We start from the raw sequence: 13,370 nt of genomic DNA on the forward strand, positions 1-13,370 counted from the left end.
GTGGGTTATAGATAATATTTTTAAGGTTGTTGTTACTTCTTTTCATTCTTGACAATAACCATGACATCAGGGAAGTAATGCTAGGCACTGGACTCGGGTGGTTCTGGAAAAGTGAAGCAGGGAAGTAATGCTAGATATAGATGAGGATGACTTGAGGAAATGGTCCTGGATGCAGATTTTTAAAGTGTTTAGTATAGTAGTGTGTTTCATAAATGCTTTTTACTTCCCCTTTCTTTTCATTTAAGAACTTCCAGGTCTCTAGTCCTCTCAAAATACTTCTTCTAGTTTACATTCTTCTTAAAATGAACAGAATTCAATACCTTACTATTGAATTTAGTGTAGAATACTGGTTAGTATTCTTACTAGATCTGAGAGTAGGAGAATTATGATCTCCCCTCTTCTGAATACTTTCACTAGGAGTGTGTTGGAATCAGTTCAATTAAGCTTGAGGAGCCCATTGTTAAAATTTCATTGTGAGCACTTACTTCTAAGAAATTGCTACAAATCAGGGCTGGATTTATTGTTTTGTTGATCAAATTTAAGAAAGTGCTAATAATGCAGATTAAATTTTAAATGCATGACTGGTGGACAGTCTCCCTCCCTCCCAACCTGTTCTTAAATATTTACTAGCACACTTCTGATCAGGACTTGCAATGTTAGATGTATATTAGCTTTTTGGATGATACAGCACACTGGAGACTCATTTTAAAACTCCTAATCTTTTTGCACATCTAGCCACACCCTCCGCATTTTGTTCTTCTAGGGTTGTTCTTATTGTTTTGATCCAAGTCTAGGGTTTTATATTCATCCCTATTATTTTAGTTTTAGCCCATAAGGATACTTTTGCAATTTGCTTCTATTGGCCAATGGATTGACCATTATCCCTGGTTTTATATATTATGTGCTAAATTTGATACATGTATCATCTATGGCTTTATGAAATTCCTTTTCAATCATTAATCCAATGATTTATAAAAATGTTAAACTTGTGAGATGAAAAGGAAACTAAGGCTTTATTTGATCATTATCACAACTCCCTGACACCACAGAACTATCATGAGGATTAAATGAGACATTGTTAATAAAACTCTGTGTACCTTTAATTATTAGATAAATGTCATTATGGCAAAGTGGAAAGGCATCTATCTATATTTGGTGTCAGAAGATCTGGATTCAAGTTCTGATTGTCATTTACTATCTTGTACAAATAATTTAATTTCTCTTGGTCTTTTTCTTAATTTATAAAATGAGAGTGTTAGACTATATGTTCTCTGAGATCTCTTCTCTGAGTCTATAATCCTATGATTTGTTGAATTAATTTCAGATAATAATAGGTCATCCCTGATAGTTATAATATTTCTATAGCTACTGTATAATACCTTTCCTCTTAAGTGCTGAGATAACATTAAACACACTATCTTGTTACTGGCCCATCTTGAACAATATCTTGCTACTTTTTTGTATGTCTACTTGGTATATTTCAGGGAAAGTGTATTGTAGGAGAAAGAGCATGAAACTTAATAATCATAGTTCAAATCCTACCTATGACATGTATTCTTGTTCCAAATGAGAAAAAAAGCCCTCCCTAAAATAAATGCAAAGTTGCTTTCTTAAGTATATATTGTATTATATATATAAGCTCTAATAGCTTTTCATTCTAATTAAATTAAGTTTTAGATTTGTGATAATGTTTCTTACTGCCTAATTTCAGAATATTTTGTCCTCTTAGCTAGAAAATATAAGCACTAGTCAGTGATGATAGGGAATATTAAAGATTTAATAGTATCTATTTCAATACCCTAATTTTGTAATTCAGGAAACTAAGACTCACAGAAGTTTAAGTAGTTTGCTCAAAGTCACACAGGTAAATTATAAAGCCAAGGTTTGAAGCCCTTTTCCCTTCTTTCCTTTTCTAGCTCTACTAAACTTAATCAACCAAAAAATCTAGCTTTTCTGTAAATGCTATTCAGAAGGAGTGAAAAGGGGAGCATTAGTTTTACTTCTCCCTTTGGCTGATCTCACAGCATTTTGGCCTCCCACCCAGAAGATGAACTCTGAAGTTGCAGACACTAACTGGGGTGGGTGAAGTGTTAAATCATTTAATAGTGGAAACCCACCTGACCTTGATCAAGCCAGACACTAGTGCAAAGAAACCACTTATAAATTCTTTTAGAGTGATACCTAATCAAAAACATTTAACATGCATAGAAAAAGCCAAGCTAGAAATAAAGTTGAGACAAGTAGAGGTGTGAGACCTAAAACCAGAGCCAAGTTTGAAAAGGGTTAGTCATTTGAACTGCCAAATTAAACAAGACACAATTGGGGCTAACTCATCCCTCCAGGCACTCATAAAACCACAGTTGGGAACCCTTGAAAGCTAAGTTAGCACCAATTGTGTCTTATTTAGCTTGGCCATCTCAATACTAACCCTTTAGGAGCTTGGCTCCAACTGGAGATATAACACCTTTAAATGGCTGAACTTCTCCCCTCAACTTTCCTTTTTTAGTATATAGAGAATGTTTTTGATCAGATGTGGTTTAGATTATCAGACCCAATTAGTATGTAAGACAAAACCAAAATATGAAAAAGAATAGAATGTGCTGATATAACAATGTCATTAGACAGACAGGGGCATATTGCAGCCTTTCTGGTCTGTTTTTGCATCCATGGATTAAGTTTTCTTAGTCTGAAGCCAGAGTCCTTGAAGAACTATTTTAACACATAGTTGGTGAAATTGTCTAATCAAATATAATTTCATACTCACATACCTATAGACAGATATTACAAACACATTCAAATGGGAGTATGGATATATACATGTAAAATATAATAATATATTCATGAATATGTATGTCTATGTAACTATATATGTGTATATGTATATTACAGTCAAATGAGATTGTGGATATACAAATGTAATATATAATATACACATGTATAAATAAATATAGGTATATATGGTTATATGTGTGAATATATATTGTGTGTGCATACATAAACACATATTTGAGCATTTATGACAAGAATAAGGTATGTGAGAAGATAATACTAATTGGTAATATGGCTGATATGGAATCAGAAAACCAAGGGTCAGGTCCCAGTTCTGTCACGTACAACTAACTTGTGTTATCTGGGAAATTCATTTAATCTCTTTGATTCTCAATTTCTTCAACTACAAAATGATAATATTAATTCTTGGTCTGCCAAACTTTAAAGAATTATTGTTGAAAATCAGTAATAACAACTTATATTTGGTGCAGTACAGAAGTGTTAAATTTCTGGCCCTGAGGGACTGAACCAGATTAAAATGTAATTGGGAAATGTTTAGCAACATAAATAAAAGTATAATAAAACAGAGAGAATATTAATTTGTGAGTTTCTAAATCAACATGAGAACTAAGAGATCCTTTTCTATTTGAGTTTGAATCCAGTATGTAGGAAGCCAGGGTTTGAATTCACTTCAGACATTTAATAACTTTGAAATCTGGAGAAACCATTTAATCTGACTGTTCTTAAATTTCCTCATCTTAAAATTGAGAGGTAAGTGAACTTGGGGTTTTTGAATCCCAGCTAGCTCTTATCTATGAATATAAGACCATAAATTTAGATCTGAAAGGGATTTTAGAGGCCATCTGGTCCCAAATCCTCATATTACAAATGAGAAAATTGAGGCAGAAAGAGAGAGAGAGAGAGACAGAGAAAGAGAGAGAGAGAGAGGCTAAAAAATTTATAAACCCTATGAAGCAGGTCATATAAAAAAATTATCCCCATTTTAGAGATTAGAAAACTGAGATTTATGGATGTTATGATTTTTCTATTATCTCATAGCTAGTTAATAGAGGAGCTGTGACTTTATTCACTTTAAGCCTTTCTTGATCCCTTGAGCTATTAGTTTCTTTTTGATGGTATCAGTGAAAAAATTTCTGCTATGAGCAATAAGTAGATAAATAGCAATCTCCACATGAGCTTCACAAAGATACAGGGAAATGAGCTGGCCAATAGATATATGGCTTAAACAGGATGTTGACCATAAAACTACAGAAGGGACTTTCCCCAAAATGGTACTTGTGCATAGACAATCCTTGTCATCTTTTAGTGACTCTCTGCTTATCAACAAATAATTAGCATTGAAGTTTTTCCCTCTTAGAGGGAGATCATGATGTCACTTGGGAAATTATAAGTATACCGGGTCCTTTTTGTTTCTTCCTTTCAAAGATCTTGGCTTGCCACCTTTTCATCAGCCAATCCTATGCACTCTTGCTCTATAACCATTTTTTGCCCTGGCTGGGTTGCTGCCTCCTCTATACCAGTTCTCTATATCAGTTTGGAGACATTCCGAGTATGAACTCTTTTGAGATGACATTGTGACACGTGAACATCCCTTCAATGTCCTTCTCCCCAAATTATCTCAAAGTTCTCAGAATCACAGAAGCTATTCAGAATGACTTCTCATTCAAGAAAAGAATACCCATTTTAGTGTACCTGTCAAGTGAGCACGTATCTTGGATGACCACATTTTGAGGCAGCCCCTTTCATTTTTTGGTAACTTTTTTGTAACTTTTTTTGGGTAACTTTTTAAAAAATTCTGCTCATTTCTCCTTGCTTCTAGCAGCTAGCATGTCCTTGCTGAATCTTTTCTTCTTCCAGCTAAATATACCAATTTTTTCATCCAATATTATTATTTATAAATAATTTAGTGTTTAGTTTATTATTTATAATCCTTATTTATTTTGTATGTATCTGTGTATATACATATGCACATTTTTCTCCCTTTCTAGAATAAAGTACTTTAAGAGCAGGAATTTTTGTTTTTGCATGACATCCAATGGGTGCTTAATAAATGAATGCTTACTGATTAACTTAGGTATCCTTACTTCAAACTCAGTGTTTTCCTCACTCTGTTACATTGCAAATGGAATAAAATATGTGAAAGAGTTTTTGGTTTTGTAAAGCACTATCCAAAAATGACTTACTATCATCATACTATTAGTTTTATATGTTTAAATGGGCTTTAATAGCAAGGATATTTGGACTCTGATATATTTAAAACTCTTAATCTCTTTGAGTCTTATCAGTAAAATGGAGATAACTATACTTGTTCTGCTTCTCAGAAATGGACGTGAAGAAAATTTTTTATAAACATGAAAGCCCTTTTTAAATGTAATGTTATCTTCTTTAACAAATATAGGCAGAACATCATGCCTAATCTTTTCTGCTCAGAAGTTGAAAACTAGTCAACCATCTTCCTCATGTGTAAGTCTTAGTTCTGGGACAATTCATCAGCCTGTGTTATAAATGGGACAAAAGGCAATTAAGAAACCAAAGGATGAAATAAGTTTCCAGAGGCAGGAATCTGTATCCTACTGCTTCTCTACCCCACAGCCTTTGGAACCAGAAGCCGAAATTTCTGTTGCCCAGTGAAATGTTGACTGACTAGATTATTAAATCAATGTCAATGCAGGTAGAATAACTTATATAATAAAAAAGTATTTCTGCATTTGTCATAAAATGTGTTTTCATTATAGCTTTTAATTTTTAGTGCAAGCCATTTCTAGTGACAACTCATGGAGATGATATTGGAAAGAATACATTTTTTAGGGATCACATTTCCAGGCAATTGGACTCAAATATGATTTTTAAAAGGGATTTCATTGAGAGGTTCACACAGTATTAGTATGTAAAGGCATGTGTGTTAACTGATTCATTTGAGACTTGCATATTCCTGTTCTTTTTTATGCAACCTATCCTTCTCCACATGTGGAAAAGAGTTTATAGCCTATTTCAGGACCTAGCTTAAGGGTTTAGTCCTCAAGTTTAGGATATGGAATTTCCTGCTGTCTAACGCTAGGCAAAATCAGTGGATACTTTCTTCATAGAAGAAAGTGAACAAAACGGATGCATTTTATTCCTGGCTCAAACCCTTCCTGCTGCTATGTAGGTAAGGGCAATTCACTTAACCTTTTCTAGTTCCCTTGTCTTTGGTAGTTTTACACAGAGGTGAATGTTGGCAAGTGAAGAAACAACTCCTACTCTTGTTTCCTGGAGTCACTTGAAACTGCACTAGGAGTTTCTGCTTGGCTTGCATTTTCACTGGTCAAATGAACCTCTGGGAGGTTAGGTTATATAAGGACTTCTCCACTCTAGGATGGACTTTGTAATGAGATCCCATTTTTGTCCTGAGGCATTTCTACTGGACCTGCTGCTGATGCTATGGAATTGAACTTCTGTTTATTTGCCAACATGTAATATGCTTTATAAACCTCAAAGCACTATATAAGCTATATTAGACATAGATGAGCTATAATATTGTGAAATAATAGCTCATAATTATTCTTTGTTAAACTGGAAGCAGGGGTATTTATCTCCTCCATCCCAACTTACAAAAGGATTTAACAACAATACAACCTACATTAAATGAGCTCTTAAATTGTCAATTCTACCTCCACCATGTGTCTTAATTGTATCCCCTCTTCCTGCACAGGTAGGTGGTGCAGAGGATAGAGTGCTGGGTCTGGAATCAGGAAGATGAGTCAAATATAGTTTCAGACACTTATTAGATGTGTGACCTTGAGCAAGTCACTTAAACTTATTTATAACAGTTTCTCTCATCTGTATGAGCTGGAGAAGGAAATTGCAAACCACTTCAGTATCTTTGCCAAGAAAATCACAAATGGAGTCATAAATGAAGGAGTATAGCTTCTAGGGGAAATAGCACTAGGGAGGTCACCCTGATCTTGTGGGGAGCTTCTGTTTTAACAATCTGTCAGTGATTCTAAAGTCTTCTGGCTTTGGAATCTGTGATCCTTAGATCTCCCCTCTCCCCCACCCCCCACCTTGGAATGCTATTGTTTTGGCAATCTATCTGTCAATGATTGTAAAAGGCCCCTGGCCTAGAAACATAATAATATTTCTTCCTTTACATTTTGGGGAAGATATATTAGTGATCCTGAGGCTCTCTGATCTAAGAATGCTATTGTTCAAATAATTTGTCTGTCAATGATTTCAAGTTTTCTGGCCTTAGAATAATCCAACAAACATTACTGGTCAGTGATAACCAAATTCCTGAGATCACTCCTCAGTTTTATCTTTAGGCCATAAAATTAGCATATCAATGATATAAAGAACTGTATAAGGTTGTCTCCATTCTCTTGATTCTTTGCTAAATTATTTTGGAATTTAGCCCTCTTCAATTGGTGTTACAATTACAATAAACTTTTCCCCTTGACTTGGGTGGATTGAAGCCTGCAAATTCTTTTGAGATGTCTCATGATACCAGTCTGCTAGAACCTTTTGGGGTCCCTTCCCAATCTCAGCAACGAAGAATTGGATACTACTGAAAAATGACAATACGTATATCCCCCCTTTTCTAATCTCATACCATCACCATTTTAGCTTAGACCCTTATAATCCCAATCTGATATATTTCTAAAGCTTCCTAAATGATTTCTCTGCTTCTAGTATTTCCCTTTTCTAATTCATACTACACATAGTGGTTACATAACTCTTTTAATTCACATGTTTTACCAAGTCATTCCTCTCCTGATAAGTCTTCAGTGGCTCTCTGTTCCCTCTAGAGAAAAATATAAAATTCCTCACCCAGTTGCTTAAGGCCCTCCAACAATTTGACCCCACCCTATCATTCCTACCTTATCTCACATTAATCTCCCTTAAATTTTTAACTAAGTTACTAGCTATTCCCCAATTCAGCACTCTGCAATTTACATCTGTGTATTTGCTGTACTCATTCCAGTTCCTAGAATTCAACATCCTCCTCACCTCTGCTCTTGAAATCCTTATCTTTCTTTAACTTACTTGCCACCTTTTTATGAGTTTTTCTAAATCCTTTAGTCATAAAGACATTTTTCTACTTCCTATTACTCTGTTATATTGTATGTATACATATCTCAACCCTACAGTGCCAGTAGAACGCAAACCCAGATTATATTATTTTTAATAAATGTTTGTTGAAATCTCATTCAATCTAGGTATGGGAGAAAAAAGTTTCTTTTTTTACTTATTCATTTGCCCATTTAACAAATATTTATAGAATCAACAGACACTTTTAAGCATATAAAAATGCAAGATGCTATATCATATGAGTTTTTATTGAGGACATACTTCATGCTTATTGCTGCTATTGTTATTGTAGTTATGTTTGTTCTTCATTATCCAAGAAGACCAAGGATATCACATAGGTGATGTTTTGACTTGCCCATGAATTGGATTTAAAGGAGGCAGTCAGCCTCACTCCCTCCTCCAGAATCATAGGAGTTCAATGGCAAGAAAAATGTCAAGAAAATTGACCTTTCTGGATCCAACCATTCTGGAGAGCAATTTGGAACTATGCTCAAAAAATTATCAAACTGTACATACCCTTTGACCCAGCAGTGTTTCTACTGGGCTTATATCCCAAAGAGATATTGAAGAAGGGAAAGGGACTCACATGTGCAAAAATGTCTGTGGCAGCCCTTTTTGTAGTAGCTAGAAACTGGAAACTGAGTGGATGCCTGTCAATTGGAGAATGGCTGAATAAGTTATGGTGTATGATTGCTATGGAATATTATTGTTCTATCAGAAATGATCAGCAGGATAATTTCAGAGAAGCCTGGGGAGACTTATGTGAACTGATACTGAGTTAAATGAGCAGAACCAGGGGATCATTGTACATGGCTACAACAAGACTATATGATTGATGAGGTTTGGATCTCTTCGATTCCCAGTCAGGGAACCAAATGATAAGGTTCCGGGCAGGACAGAGAGTTGTGGGAACCCCTTCTGGTCAGCACAGGTCCTTCATAAAAGAATTTACAAACCTGAAAAGTTAGACTGGCAAAAAGAAGTTTATTGGCACTGAGAAGTCAACTTTTGCTAGGAGGCTGACTTCCTTCTTGGCAAGGTCCTGACAGAAAAGTAAAGGTTTAGCAGAGGAATCCTGGCAGAGAAATAAAGAGGAGTTAACAGTGAGAAAAGGGTGTCTTTTCAGAGGGCAAGGGGTCCTCGCAGGCAGCTATGCCAAGGAGAGGTCCCTTGGCCGGGCATGGTCCTGCTTTTAAGTCCTCTGCAAAGAGCCCCAAAGTTGCTCTTTTAAAAGAGATTCGAGACTGAAGTTTCAATTGAATGAGGTTACTTTCCCCAAGCCTAGATTTCCAGTGGAATGGGACTATTTATTGGGAATGGTCCTCAGTCAATCCAGCTCAATAGGAGTCTATAGAAATCTAGATCTCCAATTAAATGAGACTACTTAAGTTTGAGCTAAGTAGGAAGTGGTCTTGGACTCAACTAGTCCCACCAGATAACAGAATGTGACTACTTTATCTTGATTTTCTGAGGCAGGTTTCTCCCAGGAGAGTTTCTCTCCTTCAAGGAGTTCTCAAGCATTTACCTCAAAGTCAGGACAGTTTTAGGGTTCCTTCCATCATGATGATCAATTCTTTTTTTTTTTTTTAATAGCTTTTTATTTACAAGTTATATGCATGAGTAATTTTACAGCACTGACAATTGCCAAACCTTTTCTTCCTATTTTTCCCCTTTCCCCCCACTCCCTCTCCCTAGATGGCAAGTTGACTAGTAGGTGTTAAATATATTAAAGTATAAATTAGATACACAATAAGTATACATGACTGTTATTTTGCTGTACAAAAAGAATCAGACTCTTAAATATTGTACAATTAGCCTGTGAAGAAAATCCAAAATGCAGGCAGGCAAAAATATAAGGATTGGGAATTCAATGTAATGGTTCTTAGTCATCTCCCAGAGTTCTTTCACTGGGTGTAGCTGGTTCAGTTCATTACTGCTCTGTTGGAACTGATTTGGTTCATCTCATTGCTGAAGATGGCCAGGTCCATCAGAATTGATCATCATGATCAATTCTGATGGACGCAACTCTCTTCAACAATGAGATGATTCAAATCAGTTCCAATTGTTCAGTAATAAACAGAGCCATCTAGACCCAGAGAGAGGAACTGAGTGTGGACCACACACAACATAGGATTTTCACTCTTTCTGTTGTTGTTTGCTTGCATTTTGTTTTCTTTCTCAGTTTTTTTCTTGATTTGATTTTTCTTGTGCATCAAGATAACTGTATAACTATGTATGTGTGTGTGTATATATATATATATATATATATATATATATATATGATTTAACATATTTAATGTATTGGACTATCTGCCATCTAGGGGAGGGGGTGGAGGGAATCAGGGGAAAATTTAGAACAGAAGGTTTTGCAAAGGTCAATATTGAAAAATTACCCATGCATATATTTTGTAAATAAAAAGCTATAATTAAAAAAATAAAAAGAAAATTGGCCTTTCTAAATTAAGGTCTTTCTGAGATCTCAATTTGTCTGAGGCAAAGTTCGTTAAAGTCTTTCTGAGATCTCAGTTTGTCTGAGGTAAAGTCCATTCAGTGACTAAGGGTTAAGTAAGAATTGAGACAAAAAATACCATCAGAAAAGAATCAACCAGGGAGGGAAAGATCTTAAGAGTTTCTGGCCAGAACAGAAAACATATGCTATTTACACTCATTCTAAGCCTTCAAAATCTAAACAAATGAGCAAGATGGGCTTTGGCAGAGGACTATTATTGGTCATGCAATAAAAGCCAAAGTGATTTAGGTTTAAAGGCATGGTCAAATAGCTCCATTTGAATTATAAACAGGCTTTTATTTTTTAAAGCCTGTTTGTTTTTCTTTCAAGAAATCAGAATTGAAAAACTATATGAAGAAAAAAAGCAAATTGTCTCAGCTTTTTGAATCAGTAACAATAAATTTTAAAAATAAAAAAATCTAGTTTCCCCTAAACCCAAAAATATTTCACAAAATGTAAATGACCAAAATTATTTTCCTGTGGACAGAGCACCCATATGTATATGTATGGAGTCCAAGTGTAGAGAGAGCCCACATATGGGGATAGAAGAAGGAAAAAAGAAAAAGGAAGAGGAAGCAGCGTCTTGTAACTTGAATTGTCAGGTTGGTACCCAGAGAGTGGCTACTCCTCACAAATAACATGGTAAAAACAGTTAATATAAAACATTCTCCCAAAAACCTGATTCACTTCCCATAAATACACATAGCATCCATGGGAGGAGTAGACTTAAACTTAGACCACAATAGTAGTAAAGCACATATGTAAGAAATATATGTGACAAAGATTTAATTTATGCCATCTGCTCTATAAGTCCTTTTTCCTTTGTTGTAGGAAGAATGTAGCAAGAATGCTTTTTGTTGTTTGTCCTTTGTTTTTGAAGAGGAACAATAAAATAAATCACAAAGGTGATATATTTACTTTCATGTAAACTGGATTTAAGTGAGAGAGTGGCCTTTTTAAAATTAAGTAGTCTTTCTAAATTGAGCTCTTTCTCAGACCTTAGCTTATCTGAGTCAAGGCCCATTAGCACTATTTTAGACATAACTGGAGTGACTATTATATTGATTACAATGATGGGAGTAGAGAGAAGCTAGGAAGGGCATTTAAAATGCACATTGTGTGTGTGTGTGTGTGTGTGTGTATAGAATGGAATGCTTTCTTGTATGCTGATTTGTAGGTGGGAGACATATTGCCACAATACAAGTTGATTTGATTGACTTTTTTTTTTGTTGAACATAGTGAAAAATGAGACTAGTTAGGGAATAGCCTCATGAAGTTAATGGCTATTAATGAGGGGTTTAAAAAATTTAGTCATGAGTTTTCTTTTGGAGCTTCTAGGGCCAAGTGATCAGATCATTTTGATGGAATTATCCCAGTATACTTTGAATTTTATGTTCAGGCCAGTCTTTTAAAGCTTCGGTGTCTCCTTTTTCAATTCCACAAACCTAGCCTTCTTACTTAGAAATCATAAAGAAAAAAAAAAAGTAGGAAATCCCAGAGAAGGTAATTAACTTATTCCAAAAGGAATAAGTTTTGCTTCTGGCATGGACAGTTATTTTACAAAATCATACATGATTAGACATTTCCTTTTTGTTAAAGATTTGTTGCTTTTCAAATTTGGAATTCACACACACACATATAGTAACTCAATTCTGAAAGGTTTAATTCACATAGTGGTAAAGAAAATGTTACCTCATGACTAAGGATGGATTACATGCAACAAGAAATGGAAAGGATGCCTGCTTGGAAACTGACTTCTGACCAAGAAGATTTTAAAATGAAAATGGAAGAAAAAATAATATGCTGACATATATATGTATAATTTCACACCCACATGTATATATATACAAACATACATACACACACAAACACACACACATTCATATACCTCTCAATTAAACTCAACATTGTAGAGAACAAAAACCAATGTGAAATAGAAAGCATAATAGTGGAGGTGGTGTTTAGAAATTCATGGAGAAAATTACTGGGAAGAAAGTAAAAAATGTTACTAAGATATGTGAATTATGGGAATCAAATACATTTGAGCTTAAAATGTAAGAAATTTGCATGTTGGTAAGACATCATGCAGTTGTGGATAGAATGCTAGACAATCAGAAAGATCTGGTTTCAAATGTTTGTTCTGGCACTAATGTAAGTCATCGAACCATTATGTGTCTCATTTTCCTTATGAGTCAAATGAAAGGATTGAATCAGGGACCTCTAAGGTCAAGTTATGCCTTGACTTGCTAGGACATCTGGATTTGTGAGTAGCTTGAACAATATGGATGCAAGTTGAATGTGAAATATTGGTTAAGCAGCCTTACAAAGTTATCTTTATCTTCTGAAAATATATAATAAATGCTAGCTTATTTTTTCATGCTTTTATTAGTTGTTAATTCTCACCTTTTGTATTTGTCCTTTGTATTGTAAGCATTTCTTATGTGATAGAAGAAATATTATTCTATTTTCCTTTTTTAAGAGGACTAATGACATTATAGGGTGATGTTTTGTGTGACTTGGATTTGAGTGAGTCAGAGCTGCTCTAAGTCAGAGGTGATCATCCTCCTTGAATACTTTATATATTCCAATGGAGGAAATAAATAGCTTTTCTATGCCTGTTATATACTTTGTATATTAAAATTTTCTAGAAAGGATTCTGTCAACTTAGTTTTGGAGAAGTCTTTTTAGAGATTTTTCCCCTGGAACTTAAGTAAAGAGTGTAAGAAAGATCTGATTCACCTTCTTTGGAGTCAGACTGTACTAATTATTAATCTGGGTGTATAGAGTGTTGTGAGAAAGTTTATCCCCTAGGCTGTGAGCAATGAAATTGGCTGTATCAAGTTTAAAAAATCTTTCTATGTATGATAGCTATCATTACCACAAAGTCTTGGTAGCATGGAATTCCCAACTGAAATTTGGCAATGAGGGCTCAGATAGAATAGGGTGATAGGATAACACTGTATATATTGTGATACTATGATGATCCTGTCATCTTTTTTGGGGG

Source organism: Sarcophilus harrisii, chromosome 3 (assembly GCF_902635505.1).
Source record: "Sarcophilus harrisii chromosome 3, mSarHar1.11, whole genome shotgun sequence".
NCBI lineage: Eukaryota > Metazoa > Chordata > Mammalia > Dasyuromorphia > Dasyuridae > Sarcophilus > Sarcophilus harrisii.